The 16,491-nt window shown below is 39.7% G+C and overlaps 1 protein-coding gene across 3 annotated transcripts in view; it reads right to left on the bottom strand.

The window, feature by feature from the left end:
• Positions 1-11,310, bottom strand: part of NR2C1 (nuclear receptor subfamily 2 group C member 1) — a 781,592-nt gene extending 770,282 nt beyond the window's left edge. For 2 of the 3 annotated variants that reach the window (XM_044087639.1, XM_044087640.1), the window contains exon 1: positions 10,766-11,309. The gene's annotated coding sequence lies outside the window, so the exon portion shown is untranslated. Of the gene's footprint in view, positions 1-10,765 lie in introns of all 3 variants that reach the window. The other variant, XM_044087641.1, reaches the window with a different exon arrangement.
• Between the last annotated feature and the right edge of the window lie 5,181 nt (positions 11,311-16,491).

The raw sequence follows: 16,491 nt of genomic DNA, 5'->3' as shown, positions 1-16,491 counted from the left end.
TCCCAGTCCCACATAAACTAACCACAACTGCAAACCAAACACATAAAAACACAAAGACATACTCAGAGGCTCTAATAAACAACTTACCAAAACAACAGAGGCTCCCAAAGCAGACATCCAAAAATCCACCACCTCAAAACAAAACACATGCAACACATACTACAATAAATCAGTGTGTCAACCAATCACAGCCCTTAAGGCTAAACACCATGCCTGATACACTAGTAATAGGTGACTCTATAGTCAGACACACTGATGTCCCGCTGACCAGGCTGAGCAAGGAGAGGGTGACTGTGAGCTGTCTATCGGGAGCTAGTATCCGCCACATAACACACGCACTCAAGTCACTCCAAAGCAAGTACAAATATGACTCGGTCATTGTCCATGCTGGCGTGAATGACCCGAGACGTACCTCCCTGCACTACATGGAGACACAGAGGAGCTCTCTGATTATGTAGCCCAGGCTGGTTATGACCCTGAGCAGCATCTTGCCCTCACCAAGAATGATACCACAATACAAAGACAAGATGATCAGCTTTAATAATTGGCTCAAGTACTGGTGTCATTCTAAGAGGATCCAATGTCTGTCTGCCTGGGATGACATGTTGGACAAGCCACACTGCTTCGCAAGGGATGGCTTACACCTGTCACCACTGGGCTTCCGGATATTGGCTAAGGCTCTTGCCACCCCCATAGTGCCTTTTTTAGGCAAGGCTCAAAAGACAAACCCACCTCCTTAGAAAACAAAAATGGAAAAAAACTAAGGGTAATGCTGCTAAACGCCAGAAGTCTAAATCTCAAGATGCAGGCACTCAATGCACTCCTCAGCATGGAGAACATAGACGTCTGTGCAGTAACTGAAACCTGGTTCAAGGCTCCCGAGAGCACCCCAGCGCTACCAGGCTGTACCTCGTATCATGCTTTTCGACCCCAAAACCCGGGCCGAACCACAAAGGGAGGGGGAGTGTCCATATTCATCAAGGACACCCACACCTCCAGGTTAGTAGCAACACATGAAGCATCAGGGACCATACAGGTGCAACTAACCATAGGCAAAACTGCTATACAACTGGTAGCATGTTACAGACCACCCTCCCAATCTGAGGAACCCCACTCAGCCTTCCTGAAGACATTGGAGGATATGAATGTATCACAAAATACCATCATACTGGGAGACTTCAACTACCCAAACATAGATGGGGTACATTATTGTAGCCCTAATACCCTAGCCCAAAGGTTCCCGGAATTCATAAATTCAAATGCACTGGAACTAGTCACCTCTCCCACTAGGGGAGATAATATACTAGACCTGATCATCACAAACATGGGGACAAAATGCTCCACACCGGAAGTATACCCCTCACTAGTGAGATCTGACCACAAACTAATCACCCTGGATATACATATCCCACCTCCATCCCCAGCACAAAAGACCACAGTGAAAAACTTCTCAAAAGCAGACTTCACTCTTCTTAAGACTGAGATGGTATCCTTTAAGCCCACTGTGCCAGTGGATACCACATCCCACAATGCCGAATCCTTCACAAATGCTTTCTATGGACATCTCCAAGAATGCATGGATCATGCAATCCCAAATAAATCCAAGTCCCTCTCCACCAAAGGCAAGCGTCCTGTCTGGTGGACCTCAGCCATTAACAAATTGTATAACAAAAGAAGGAAGCTACTGCACGTCAGAGCAAAATCCCATGAAGGGAAGACATCTCTGATCAACATTAGCAGAAAACTATGTTCTCTCAAAAACATCCAAGGCCAATTTTGAGAGAAAAATCACTAAGGACACTAAAGATAACCACAAAGCCTTCTTCAGCTATGTTAGAAACCTGGGCGGAAACCCTCAGATATGCTCAGTTAGTTCACAACAACAAAAAATACACTGAACCCACAGATATTGCCAACATTCTGGCTGACAGGTTCAGTGCAAATTTCTCCCCTCCCTCACCCCCAAAAGAAGAAATACTTATCCCAGCTGAATGTAATCTCCCTGTCATCTCAGATGTCCAAGTGAGAACCGCCCTAAACAAAGCTAAAAACACAGCATCAATGGGACCGGACGGTATCCCGGGTTGCGTGTTACGTGAACTCCAAGAGGAGCTAAACCCACACATAAAAATGCTATTTAACCTTAGCCTTACTTCGGGATATGTACCTGAACACTGGCGTACAGCAACAGTGGTCCCACTCCACAAAGGGGGTGCCTCTACAGACCCTGGGAACTACCGCCCCCCATAAGCTTAACCAGCCTGGTTTGCAAAGCTATGGAAAGAATCATTATGGAACTCATAAACAGAGACATAGGGGACCTACAGACACTTGACCCCACCCAGTTCGGCTTTGTAAAGGGCACATCCTGCCTTTTGAACCCGGTTGACTTTTTCGAAACAGTCACTACAGCCATTGATGAGGGCAAAGCAGTCCGTACAGCCTACCTGGACTTGGCTAAGGCCTTCGACACAATACCCCACTTAGGCATCATAGATAAGCTCAACAGCTTAAACGTAAACCCTTATGTCACTAGATGGGTTGCAAACTGGCTAAAGGACAGAACCCATAAAGTTAAAATCGCTGGAGCAATGTCAGACTCAAAACCAGTCACAAGTGGTGTCCCACAGGGATCTGTCCTGGGACCCCTCTTGTTCGGCATTTATTTCTCAGATGTTAAAGCAAACATGGGAGGGTTGTGGCTGACAAAGTTCGCAGATGACTGCAAACTAGGCGCCATAGTCGATACACCAGCGGACACATACATCCTACAAAAGGCCTCACAGAAGCGGACAACTGGTGCCGGAGTCATGGCCTTAAACTAAATGCCAAAAATGTATAGTCATCCCTTTGGGAAAAACAAAGTACCCACAAATTATCACATAGACAGCAACCCACTGAGTACAGAAAAAGTAATCAGAGACCTAGGGACCCAAGTCGACAGCGACCTCTCATTTGACACCCACGTTGCCAAAGTGGTTAGAAAAACATTCTACCTTGCACACCTTATCATGAAGGGATTCACATCCAGATCCAAGGATGTCATTGTACCCCTATACTCCTCCCTCATCAGACCCATGATTGAGTACAATGCCCCATTTGGTATGTACCTCACCCGGCATTTGCAACAGCTGGAGAGACCACAAAAGTACCTCACCAAGAGGATCAAGGGTCTCCAACATATGTCGTATTCTGCCAGACTAAAGAAACTTCAGCTCTATTCAGTAGCATACCACCTGCTCAGAGGTGATCTCTGCCTGACATACAAGGCCATGTCCAATCAGGATCTGATGGACATGCTCCACCTCAAAAAATCCAAATCTATCAGGACCACGAGAGCTAAAGACTTAAACCTCAGCACAAGTATGAATAGGACATGCTGGAGGGATAAATTCATAACCCAGAGGCTTCCCATGCTTTGGAACAAGATCCCGGTTCGTATTAGGCAGAGCCCCTCACTGACTCTCTTCAAGAGAAATCTTGATGAGTAGATGGGAGATCGTAAGTTTACCCCAAGGGTCACATCTGTGTCACTGCTAGACAGGGGCACAGTAAACTAATTCTATTATATAAGGGGACCTTCATTGTGTCACTACTAGACAGAGGCACAGTATTCTAAATTTATTCTGAACATTTTTGTATCATTTCATGGGGTGGCAAAAGCCACATCACTATGGCTAGGCTTACAAATGCCCCTGGGCAGATAGCCTAGTACTATACTATGAAACTAGTAAAAAAATCATTAAAACATCATAGTTAAACTTCAAAACAGTGGTTTGTGAAGACAGGTTCAGTCAGAGCTATTCTCAAGCTTGAAGCACGATTACACTGGGAAGCAGTGCTGTGAAAATCATGTGCTATTATGATTCATAAAGGTACTCACACAGGAGAAGTCCAGGCATGCAACTTTTAAACAGGGATCCACAGCATAACATGCAATTCAAAATCCATAAATATGCAAGCCCCCTTTTCCCCATGTAAAGGTAATGTAGGTAATGTACTACCCCACCAGAATTACTTGTCTCAACAGCCTGTATTTTTCAAAAGAACGCAAAAGAACACCCCACTGAGTATGCAGTACATAAAAGCCTAGTGCAGCCACATGTGGCCCATCCTTCTATGCAGTGACATAGCACAGCTGCCCCAATGGAAGCTGCCACAGTACCACATCTTCTCATTTCCATACTATAGAAATGAGCACAACACCGCAGTCATGACTAGGAAGCCTTGGAGAACTCATGGTGTGATGCAAGGTTTAGCTAAATATGCTTAGTGTACTTGGCTGAACATATTTTTTTAAGCAGCACCCAAAAACATTTTGATTTACAAATGTGAAATACGATGCGCAGCCGTTTCAACCAATGCCTGCAACACAGAATTGCATGCAACTAGTTTACGTATATATGTACTAGTTTGTTTCTCCTGTGGATGCAAAGGACTTCAGTTGAAAATGCTGCACAATACATTTTGTAAAGGCAGGCAGGATGAGTACCCATGCCCTTCTGCCACTAACATCCACCCTATCCTTATTACCACATTCATTCCTTTCTCCCATCTTTGGGAAGGGTGGGTGGTACAAAGAAATCCTGCCATACACTAAAAGCAGGTGCAGGAAGAGAACCACCTTAATGGCCTTTCATAGGGTGAGACAGCCATCACACCTTTATTTTAGAGATGGGAAGGAAGAAGTCAGACACTGTGTCCATAAATGAGAGAGAGAGAGAGAGACACAGAGAGTGGTGCATCTCTGCTTTGACTGATATACATCTCGCACCTCTCCACTGCTAAAAAATGTCAGCCTGCTATATAACCAGAAAATGCTCAGTTTCCACCACAAAGCACCATGCTACTCAGTTCCCAGCCACCTTGTCTGGTTACGCCACTGCTTAAGCCACTAACTGAAATCAACTTGGATTTGTCATAGGGAGAGCTAATCACCTCTGCACCACAAAAAACAGATGATACTTAGACTTTTTACTTGTGATACAATGTCGGGGGTAACCAGCTACATAAATACTTGGATTTCAAACTACAATCCTGTGCACAACCATCCATTTTGCACCACTGCTTATAGTATGCAATTGTGTGGTATGCTCACCAGTATGCTACCACTTGTTAAACAGGTGAATAAACTGGTCAAAGACCATTTTCATCCACAATCTGTGCCACATGGCAACATAAAATAAAATGACTTCAACAAAAGAATGTTAACGAAATCTGCACTGATGACAGTTAATAAAATACAGATCTATCCATCCACAACCCCTTTTCCTATTTTTGCACATGGGGTTGGGGGTGTCACTTCAACAGTAAATCATCTAGAGCCAAGGTTCACTCGGTTCGATGTCCAACGCGGACAAAGTTGCGCTTCCATATCGCACACAGACTCAAATCTACGGCCAATTTAGAGTGTCTAATCCATCAAGTGCATGTCTTTGGAATGTGGGAGGAAACTGGAGCACCCAGAGGAAACCCAGGCAAAGACAGGGAGGACATGCAGACTCTGCACAGACGGCACCCCAGCTGAGCCTCAAACCAGGGAACCTCTTGCTGTGAAGTGACAATGCTACATGCTGCACCACTGTCACCCTCCCACAGTACTTGCAAAAATTAAGAAAAAGATAAAACTGAAACAACATTCATAAAATACACTATACAGTATTTCAAGAGACTGGTGCTAACTTAACTGATGATGTTTTGAAAAACAGCCAGTAAAAACTATAGTTTGTACAGTATGACAACACCCTGACTTAAATATAAACATTATTAGACCAAGAATTTATTAGACAGAAGCCTTCACTGAGTAGTCTAAAGGTTAGTTTTACAGTTCAGAACCTCATGCAGTTACTGATAGCCAAGCATCCAGCACTTTATATAGTAAGGCAGCAGTACTCTCTAATAATAGCCGGCTGTATGACACTTTAATTTTACTTTCTGCCACATGCGGCTGCATGGGGCTCAGAGTTTAAAGTGGCAACAATGGGCAAACAATATCTGAAACTTTGTATCAGTACATTAACATCTTCATTATACTCTCATGAAAGTACTTTGAAATACAGCATGATCCATGCTAATGTATTTCAATCTGAGAAACATACTGTGCACAGCTACCATCCGTAACTGAACATGGGAGGTCAAGGACTAGGAAAACAAATACCTTAAACAAAAAAAAAAAAAAAAAAAAAAAGCATTTCTCCAGAATCAACATTAGTTTCATAACAACGTCCTACTATCACTAAACGTTGTGACTAGGTCGATAGATGACACAGCAACATTACAAATTAAGCTTGGCTACCATCTGTTTTTTAACAAAACATATGACCATCAACATGAGAAAAATGAATGCACATTTTAGAAAAATTGTAAATTAACATACAAAACAGTTTAAATCGATATAAGAACAAGCAAAAATCTGTAAAGATTTAAAATATTAAATGTGTTTTACTTTAAGGCCCACAGATCTATTTTTGCAAGTAAGCCACGAAAGCTATCACTTCGTGAAATTCATAAAGTCACGAAATGACAATTTATTAACCCTTTTAGAAAACAGTTTAATAAGGCCTAACTTAAAAACAATGCGCTGCATTTAAAAATTGTATATAATAAAAGATTAAAACATACTCAATACATTTTCACACATTAAACAATAACAAGAATCATCAACATCAGGCCACACTTACTAGTTCTGGACTTGTTAGAGATAGGATACCAAAATATTTCACAGTACAGCAGAAGGTACCACTTGCACTGTGTTTTAGTACAAGACTGTTGAATAGTGGGGTAAGGAAGTGTCTCTCTTTCCTCACTGTCATGTGATCTTGGAGTTATATTTAAGTAGCAGGAGGGTGTACGGGATGCATTCCCCCACAATGTATTTTTTACTTTTGCTGTATGTACACACACACACACACACACACACACACACACACACACACACACACACACACACACACACACCAAAGCGGTTCTATGGTTAGTCTTAGAATGGACTAAACATTGAAGTGCAAAACAGCAAAAGTACATCATCGAAAGCCCAAACAACGTGCACTTCATCGAACCTGTAAGATGGGGAAATAACTAGCTGCCCAACACTTCCCTGTCCCGAACCAGCAAGCACTCACACATACACGCTAACCTCTACAGTGTGATCCAGTACATCTTCACACTGTCAAACTTTCATCTCCCTACATATTCCTACTTTCCTGCACTATAAAAAAATGTTAATTTAACTATATCACATTCATAGACAAACACTCGTGTGCATTTACTATTTTCTTTACACTCCTACAAACTGTTCTTCCAAATGATTATTCTGTTTTTGATTACACCCACACACACATTTATACCATATTTATATACATATACAAACACACACACACACACACATATACAGTGGATATAAAAACTTTACACACCCCAGTCCTGGCACATGTTCATCAGCAGGTTACGACTTTGTGCTCATCGTATGACACTCTTCAAATATTACCCTTAAACAGAACACACTCAACCTCGCATTGAAATGACAAAATAATTTTTATACATCTGCTGCCTGTACAATCCACTAAGTTGCATGTGGGCTCTTAAGTAAACCATCTCTGTAAAATCTTAAAACGAGTGCATGTAACTACTTAACATATATATACGTAAATAGAAATGCAACTACTCTGTTTTTTAACTGGAACTAAGCATAATGCAATGTAAACAAATGGAGTTTTTCCCTAGGCCTCTGCTGAAAATGGGTATTACCCAGCCGGACTCTCCCTGTAAACAAACACAAATTATAAACTGCAAACCTTTGCAAATGGAACTATGCAATGACATACAAAAGTATGACAAAGAGATCCATAAAATTACTCTGAAAATAGCATACCACAATTCCATACAATTAAAAAGTTACAACCATGCACAACAATGGACCATTTAAATGGATGCATTAAAAAAATATTTCCAACAAATGTCAGTAACTCCCCAAACTTAACATTCTGAGCATAAATGTTTAATACACCATCTCCAGTCCACCACAATCTGAATGATGACACTTGGTGCATTTCATCAAAAATGCAATTTACCAAAATGACTATTTGTTGACATTTGGTAATCGGTAAAGTCCAATTGGGTCAGTAACCCATTTTCAGCAGAGGCCCAGGGAGAAAAGATCCACATAAAACACTGACATTATTAAACTTCACAGTTACGTTTACACTCTACATACAACTGCAGACTAACACAGTTTAACATGTGCACACTTGCAGTTATAGACACAACACAATTTAACATGCGAGTACATAAAATTTACAGTGAAGAGTTCAAAGATTCTAGGAAGAAATATACATTACTAAAGAGGAGATTAAGTCACTGACATAATAAACTGTTTTATAGGTTATAAAAAGTAGAAAGTTTAAGTATTGGGTGTAAAACAGCAGTAGTATGGTAGTTAATGATAGTATATGAATGGCTTGAAGTTGATGTTAGGATTAGGATGGTGAGCAGCAGGTGTATGAAATACAGGAGTATAGGGTCGTAAGATTAACTAAGAAGAGGATGTTTTGGAAGTGAATTAAGAAAGCTGGGACAATGAAGAAGAAAGCAGATACAGGGTGATAGTATTGAGAAGAGAGGAGAAGATGGGGGAAAAGGAGTAGGAAACAGGTAGCCCCTACAAGACTGTTCAGAGATAAGAGTTGAGTGTGTTAGTTATTAAGGAGCAAGAACAGAAGCAAGTACTAAGAAATACTTTCTTAAAAATATAATTGTTAAATGTCACACAACAGCTTAAAAAGTGTGTCCCTAAAATGATTACCCTTAAAGTTTTCAAAGCAAAATTCAACATGGTCAAAATTATATCTTAAACATTCAGTCAAAGTAAATGAGAAACTACAATACACACTGCAACTTATTGTTATGATATCTAAACAAAAGTACAAGTCTAACAGTAAAACAGCTGTGCTTTGGATCTAAAGCCAGAAAACAATAAAACTTGTCTCGTGCAAGACCCAAACTTGACAATGCTTAGGGGTGCTTTAACAAAAGCTTAAGGATGCCCCACTACTGCCAAGACTTGGTGTCAAGACCGGGACTAACAAAAGGCAGTGCCAGCTGGTAAACAGCAGTGGCAGAAAGTAAAACAGCTTTTAAAAATTATAACTTCACACTGCCACACATACATATAGAAAATAAGGCAGATTAAAAAAAAAGTGTCCAACAACTTTTAAAGCCCTTAGTTCTACACAGGAACACTTTGTTTCTGCTTGCTGTGCTGGTCTTTGCCAGCTTTCAAATACAGTAACACATTTCGAGCTCCTGCACCCTCACCCCACCTTTACTGCTTTAACTGGTAGTACATGGAACAAATAAAGCTCCACATGCTACAAAGAATTATGAGCGGGTCGCCAATCAATCTTTTACTATATACACGCTACACGGATGCCAATATTCACCTCTGAGGGTGAACTGCTTGGTATCCATGTCTCCAGCATATACACCAGTTAAAATTCATAACCAGACCATAACGTCTGTGATATACACACCCCACATATTAGCGCGCGCACATACCTACGCTTACACTTACACAAACAGCATACTTATATATGTATACACACACACACACACACACACATTATATATATATATATATATATATATATATATATATATATCGATAAATACATGCACATATAACCATGTATATAGAACTGTAAAAGCAGTGCCAGCTTTAGATTCTATTATTTCCTTGCATGTACTGCATGGTATTCTACAAACAGACGGATTAAATCACGTATATTCCCGTTATGAGCCTGTAAAATGTTTAGGAGATAAACAGTTAGGCACTCTAAACGGAGCTGGACCTCCCAATCAAAAATGCACGGACAAAAAAAAAAAAAGAAATACTTCAGCAAAATGGCTCTACAACTGAAGCAAGAAAAGCAACCCCCAGTTCTGAAGCGTTAAACATTAAACTTCCTCAATATAAATTCATAAAACCACATATTTTTGGTCGCTTCATAAAACACAAATTTCTATCCACACTTCATCGCGACATCAGAAATATACAGTTAATGAACAGCTACCATTTCCAACTACAAAACACCACACTACAATTCAAAATCACACATCGTGACATTTATTAAATTAAAGGGACATAAAAACAAGACACCCCCTCCTCGCCAAATTTAATCCAAGATGGAGGAGAAAAGTAAGCTTTTCCTGTAGGTGAAAGGTCAGATTTGAGGGGTTAAAGCACGCTGTCGTCAAATCAGGTCAAGTAGCGGTATCATAGGAGTGACAGACTATCCCTTGCACCCAAATAGTGCAGTGCTTAAGAAAACAGTGCTCCATATTGGGTCTTTAAAGGAGAATTTCAAAGGACTAACTCGTCAGGGTTAACAGCCAAGAAGTAGGCCATGCTCAGGCCGCAACTGCAAGAGAAACGCACTTTAAGTAACCCTAGGTAAAAACAACTTGCTTCGCGGAAGGTACCAGGTGTTACATCACAAACGTGGCTTTTTCGGACTTTTAGTCACTTAACGTGCATCGTGTTTTTCAGTCTCTGTGGTATGTGCTGCAATTCTGCAGCACGCTATAATTGTGTGCATTCTAGAAAGGTGGATCAACATGTTTGCAGTGTTTTTAGTATACAGCTATACAGTACTGGAAAGGATTGATCGCAGTTTGACCATATTTTACTGCTGACGCTCGCTGGTAGGCCTCTCAGTCAACGTCGGATGTCCCAGAACATGGTTCTTATTCTACTACTTCTACTTCTTACCTTTTTGTTGTATGTAGTAATGGTAGTCAGAAGAATAAAATGTTTATCTTTAGGTTGCTTCGGTTCGGGAGGGGTCAGAGTTCGTGACCCTGTTCTAGCCAAAAACACGGCACATAGTCTGTCACAGAACATGCGCACAGAAGTCGAGAGGAGGCTCGTCGTTTTGTTGCTATAGGAAGAAAAAATGGGCGACAACAGGTCTGCTGATAGGGAGATGTTTTGGCAGTGCTTACATCAGCAGAGATTTCAAGTAGTGCTCATTCAACAGAAGGAAACGCTGCTTCCGCGGTGTATTTAGTGTATCATTGTACCCTTTATCTGGATCCTAAGATGGAAGAAATGGCGACTTTGTATTCCTAATGCAAGCTTAGATCCGAGCTTCCTACTTTAATCCTCTTTTATGTTTCTCATAAATTCATAAATCAGTAGCTTGACCGACTACCGTTTTATTTAGATACCGTCAGTTGCTGTTATTTAGGCATAGCGCTGTGGGTTGTGACCTCCGATTTTGCTTTTTTCCCCCTAGATTTATTGATATTTTTCGTCTGATTTCCTCTAAGATATGTTAAGGTGTATAGTCTATTAAATAACTAGAATAAGTATGTACAAAGATTCCCCATCACTAACTAGATGGGGTGAAATATCCATGTACCTTCTATTCCAAAAGTTAGTGCCCCTCTTTTTTTTTTTTTTTTTTTTTTTTTTAGGAGCTTGGCCAGCACTATGCTCTTTAATGTTGACAGGTAAGCTGTATGAATGAGATTAGTCAACGCAGGGCTCACCTTCTCTAGTATTTGGACCGTTTGGTGGGGCCCATAACTTGACCCCTTCTTCCCTCTGGATTTAACTTTATTTCAGAATATCTGGAATATATGCTTTAATGTACATTAAAAGATAATATTTTTATTCGCTTATAGATTGTCAAAAAGCATTACGTGGAAGTAAACTATGCATTTGCTTGGTAAATGAAGTACTCTACACACACCACTACCTTTGGAAGGTATTGCAGACAAATCAGAATAGATTAAGCTATTCTAAAATAGGTTCATTTGAAACGTACCAGGTTAAAAAAAAACAGTCTCTCACTTCTATCTTGTATGTACAATGTTACTGGGTTTCAGTAGGTGTAAGCTAAATGAACCCATGGCCTTGATGGTTGCAGAGAGCCTGGGAAGTTTATCTCCATTATGCATTTTCATCTCTTATTATTTTTCTTTCTTCAGGGTCTTCCAATTATCTCTTGCACCACCTCTGAATTGTCAGGAGTCTTTTGCCAAGTTAATTCTCCTGCTTGGTGTTTTCACAAAACCCCATAAAGCTGTTGACCTGTTTCAGAATGTTTAGTAATAATCTAATGCTTGTCCTTAGAAATGGTATCAGACTTGGGCGTAATTGAAGTGTATTAACCCACTGTCGAGTAATGGGTATGTCTGCCGTGATTGACATGCAGTTGGGCGTAGATTAATGACAATCTACTGTGATTGTCACACAGTGCTTCACTGCTTATTGTTTATTATACATACAGAACACTATAGATTTCCATTGAATAATCTAATAAACGTACTGTTTATTATACACACAGAATACTATAGATTTCCATTGAAATTACACGATGTATGTGAAGGTGTTGCGTTGAGTATTTATCCCTATCCATTGACACACAGTGCTAATACTTAACTCAATTCCTTTAAATGTTTTTATTTTTGAGGCGACCCAAAGGAGCAAAAAAAAAGCAGTTTGAACTAAAGTTACGCATGTAATACACTGATGTCATCAATATTATTATGGTCACATTCAGTCAGATTTGATTGCTCTTTTTGTTAGCGCAGTTCTGTTTGACTGATTTATTTGCAAGTTCGTGAGTGTGGTTCCTTGGTGGGTCTTGAATGATTTTATAGGAAGATCTCCTGTCAGTTGTATGGAAAGGTGAAAATGTAATACATAAAATGATGTTTATTCCTGGCATATTTACAACTGAGTAACAAGTGTCAAGGTGTTACAATGTTGTACTTGTCAGCTGATTAGCAGAAACAGTACAGCAAAAGGCAATAGAGCTAACCATTAACAAACGCTAATGTAAGATTGTTTTTTTTTTTTAACTTGATAGTATGGTGAAATATACATTATTTTGTTTCATTTTGTTCTTGCCCTTAGAAAGTAAGGTGTCTGTTTTCATGTACAATCCCTTTCCTCATCTGGTGATAGTTTTGCAGGTAGAGTCACTATTGAAAATTGTGTATCTGTTTTAACCATACTTGGGGCTTGGGGCATGATACAGTTCAGATCACAAGAAAAAAGCTTTGATTTAATGAATGTGTTTTTCTGTTGCAAGGTGTTGGGATTTTAAAGCAAAGATAGCAGTGGGCGCGGCAATCTGCATGCTCGGAGCCGTGGGCGTAGTAAGCAACATGCTCGCAGGCGGGGTTTGGGAGGGGCTTGCTACTGTGCATCTGGTGGGTTAATACACTTCAGTTACGCCCAGACTTGCACATGTTTCTGAAAGTTTTCTTTATTTGTTAAACTGGTAAGTGGATCAATTCTTGCATATTATTTCCAGCCATAGCCCAGGCTAAAAGGGCAGCAGTAAGGATTACATGTACAAATAATTTAGTGTAGCTACTAAGGAGTATATTTCGGAAAGTGGGAGGAAATCAAATTGGTTTAAGGAAATGTACACAGATGTAGGGAGAACATACTAAACCTACATAATTTAAGCTTTCTTGCAGTGTGCTTCCCTGAAAAATTCTCCCTCAGCAAGGTCAACCGTTTTTTTTTGTTTCCTCTAGTCCTTCCACTTATTTTATGTTTGACTCCAGTACTATGGTATCCCTGGAGTAATTAGTCAAGTAGCTTCTATTGTTTTTCCCTTTTGTAGCAAAGTAAAATAATTTTTATATCCACCTTTGCTTCACTCAACTGAATGCGCATTTTTTTGTGCTTTTACTGTTGCTTATTTTCATACTGGCAAAGGATGATTATTCTATAATACTTTTTTTTTTTTTTTTTTTGGCAGTCTGTCATACCCCTCATGGCAGCAAAATAAAACATAGTGCCCCCTATTGGGCTTCATATGAAACCCGGTTAGTATCTTTTGTGACTGCAGCTGAAACAGTACACACAACACAAGATTGTTAATACAACCTCATTTTTTGGTTTGAAAACCCTGTTAAGCACTTGGAAGCAGTAACTATGGCAGCATAAGCAGCTAAACTGTTCAAATGATAGGGTACTACACAATACTAGACTAGCCATTGATGCAGTACATGACAGGAAGTATAAATTGCTCTACTCGTGAGATGTGTAGCTATGCAGAAGGAAGACTACAAGTAGGAAAATGCCCTGTACTTTTGATATACTGTCTTTCAGGCAAAGCTTGCAGATTGCAAAAGGCATAATGATCCTGTTATAGCCTAGTTCAGTGCTCCCCTGTAGGAGTGGGGCTCTATTGGACCAAATTAATCCAGCTGTCCTACAGCCAGCCTTGCATCAACTGTACTGCTCAATTGCCCTTGATTTTTTTGTCTCAAAATCATGCAGTGGCCGTCCTAAAACAGGCAGTTTTAGGAAAAAGGTGGTCATTAAAATTATAGACTTTTTCTTTCTTTCTTTCAGAAAATGCATGTACATAGTATTAATGCGAAAGGTGACAGAATTAAACAAATATTTTTATATTGTCCTTCATTATTCCTGGATTTGTCCCTGATTCTGACTGTAAGAGATTGAGAACTATTCTTCTCGACTGTCACAGAGATTACTTCATGTTCATATGCTGTTTCTTAGCAAATTCTTGATTTTGTAGTAAATAGGTAAGGGTGATAATGGAAAACACTGGGCCTCTCCAGTCTTTAGCTGTCATAATATTAATATGTTAGTAAGGTTTGACAGTTACTACTGTAATATTCTGAGTGGAAGGAACCACTGTTTCCAGTCACTGAGTGGGCATTTGCACTGCCAAGTTTATACTACTAACACTGGCCAGATGTATCAAGAGTTTTTTTTGTTTGTCAGTCTTTTGGGATTGTGGAAATTACAAGGCACTTGAGCCACAAGGCCATTTCTGCCATGCCAGTACCCACCCTTAGGACTTGCCTCCTTTTTCTAGGAGTAATACCAGGAATTAATTTAGGAATACCCATCCAGGTTTCCAATTCCTATTTAAAGACAGACAGTATGTCACAATGCTTAACTTGGAGAGACACATTGTTACTGAGAAGGGTTAGGTGCTGCATGACAATTCTATCCCTCTTTATTCCACTGCCTTTTCATTTGGAAGTGGTGTGGTATCTATGTTATGCACTGGAGCTAGGGGATACTTAACCAAATGCTACAATGCTGCACTTTTTGGTGTTGTGCTTGAGCCTTTTATTCATACACCATCTACTGCCAATCGTAAACTCCTGTAGGAGTGCCTGTATGTCAGAAGGGGACTTCAGGACTCCCACTTGAAATCATTCATGTGTTGATGCAAATATATTCTATTAGCTTTTTGTGAATCAAAATAATATTTAAAAATTGTCCATGATTTTGGGCCTTTGCCCCCATTATCTTTGGCTGTGTCCCTGACTCAGAGTTGAGAGTTATGTAATCAACAGTGTATTAGAGATATTACGTTGCTACCCCATGCTGCTGATTTTCCATACTAGGAGTTACCTTGCTAAGTGTACCCCCTCCTCACCAAACACAAACCCTTGTCTCATTTTTCTTAAATGGAATAAATTTGAAGAAGTGGCATTCTTAAGAAATGGATAAAACATTTCCAGCTTCAGACTATCTTGTATCAGAGCGAAGTATGTGTGGAAGTAGAAACCGAGGGCAGCCATTAAACAATTTACAAAGGTAATTAATGGTTAAGTTATGCAACAGGGTATTTGTGTAATTTATTTGAATCCACATCGTGATTCTGTTAAATGTCTTACGCTGCTGAGTTCAGCTGTTTTTCATCATGCTTGTACACCCATACACACCAGCAATAAGGTTGAAATGCAGGAATTTAAATTTGATTTAAACCTCAAGAAAAAATAAGTGGCTATTCTAAATGTTCCGCTTCTACCATGTTGCATTACAATATTTGATTGGGAAAGGTTAGTAAATAACCTTCTCCATGGTTTATTTTGTTGTGGCAATGGGGCTTTTGAGCCTCTGCTATATCTGGAATGTTGTGTTCTTGGTGTGGTATGTTTTCGCAAACAGTTATGTGATAAGGAACATCTGTGCCAGAAGAGACCACTTGGATAGTTTGTGCAAAACCTAAGGAGGCTAATGCTCATTGAAATACTACTACCCAATTTGTTATATTTGCTCCAATGACTTGCTTTACCTAAAAAGGCATTATTTAAAAAAAAATGGAAGAAATACTGATCTGCTTCTTTGGGTACCCCCAGAAACCTAGAACATCTTGTAACAGCCAGGTTAGACCCTTGGAGAATGGCAGTTTAGGATTTCTAGATTTAGAGTCTTGTGCATTAGTGCTGATATTTAGGTGAGGTCAACTGTATAGTACCTAGTGGCAAATTTATTCCTGATCAGATTATTAAAACAGACTGTAAAGAGCATGACTAAATGAAACTTGAGATAAAATAATAGCTTTGTTTTGCTTTTGAAAAGTTTTTGTGTGGAAGTTATGTATAGTAATTTTGATTATTTTATAAATGCATGAAGTTGTTTAGAAATTATGCTTATAAATTTCCTGCACTTAAATTTCTAGTCTTTCCTATAACCATTTTGTA

Source organism: Protopterus annectens, chromosome 11.part0 (genome assembly GCF_019279795.1).
Source record: "Protopterus annectens isolate FY-2018-M chromosome 11.part0, PAN1.0, whole genome shotgun sequence".
NCBI classification, from domain to species: Eukaryota; Metazoa; Chordata; order Ceratodontiformes; family Protopteridae; genus Protopterus; species Protopterus annectens.
The sequence above is the reverse complement of the archived record's forward strand: the minus strand, read 5'-3'. Positions and strand labels throughout refer to the sequence as shown.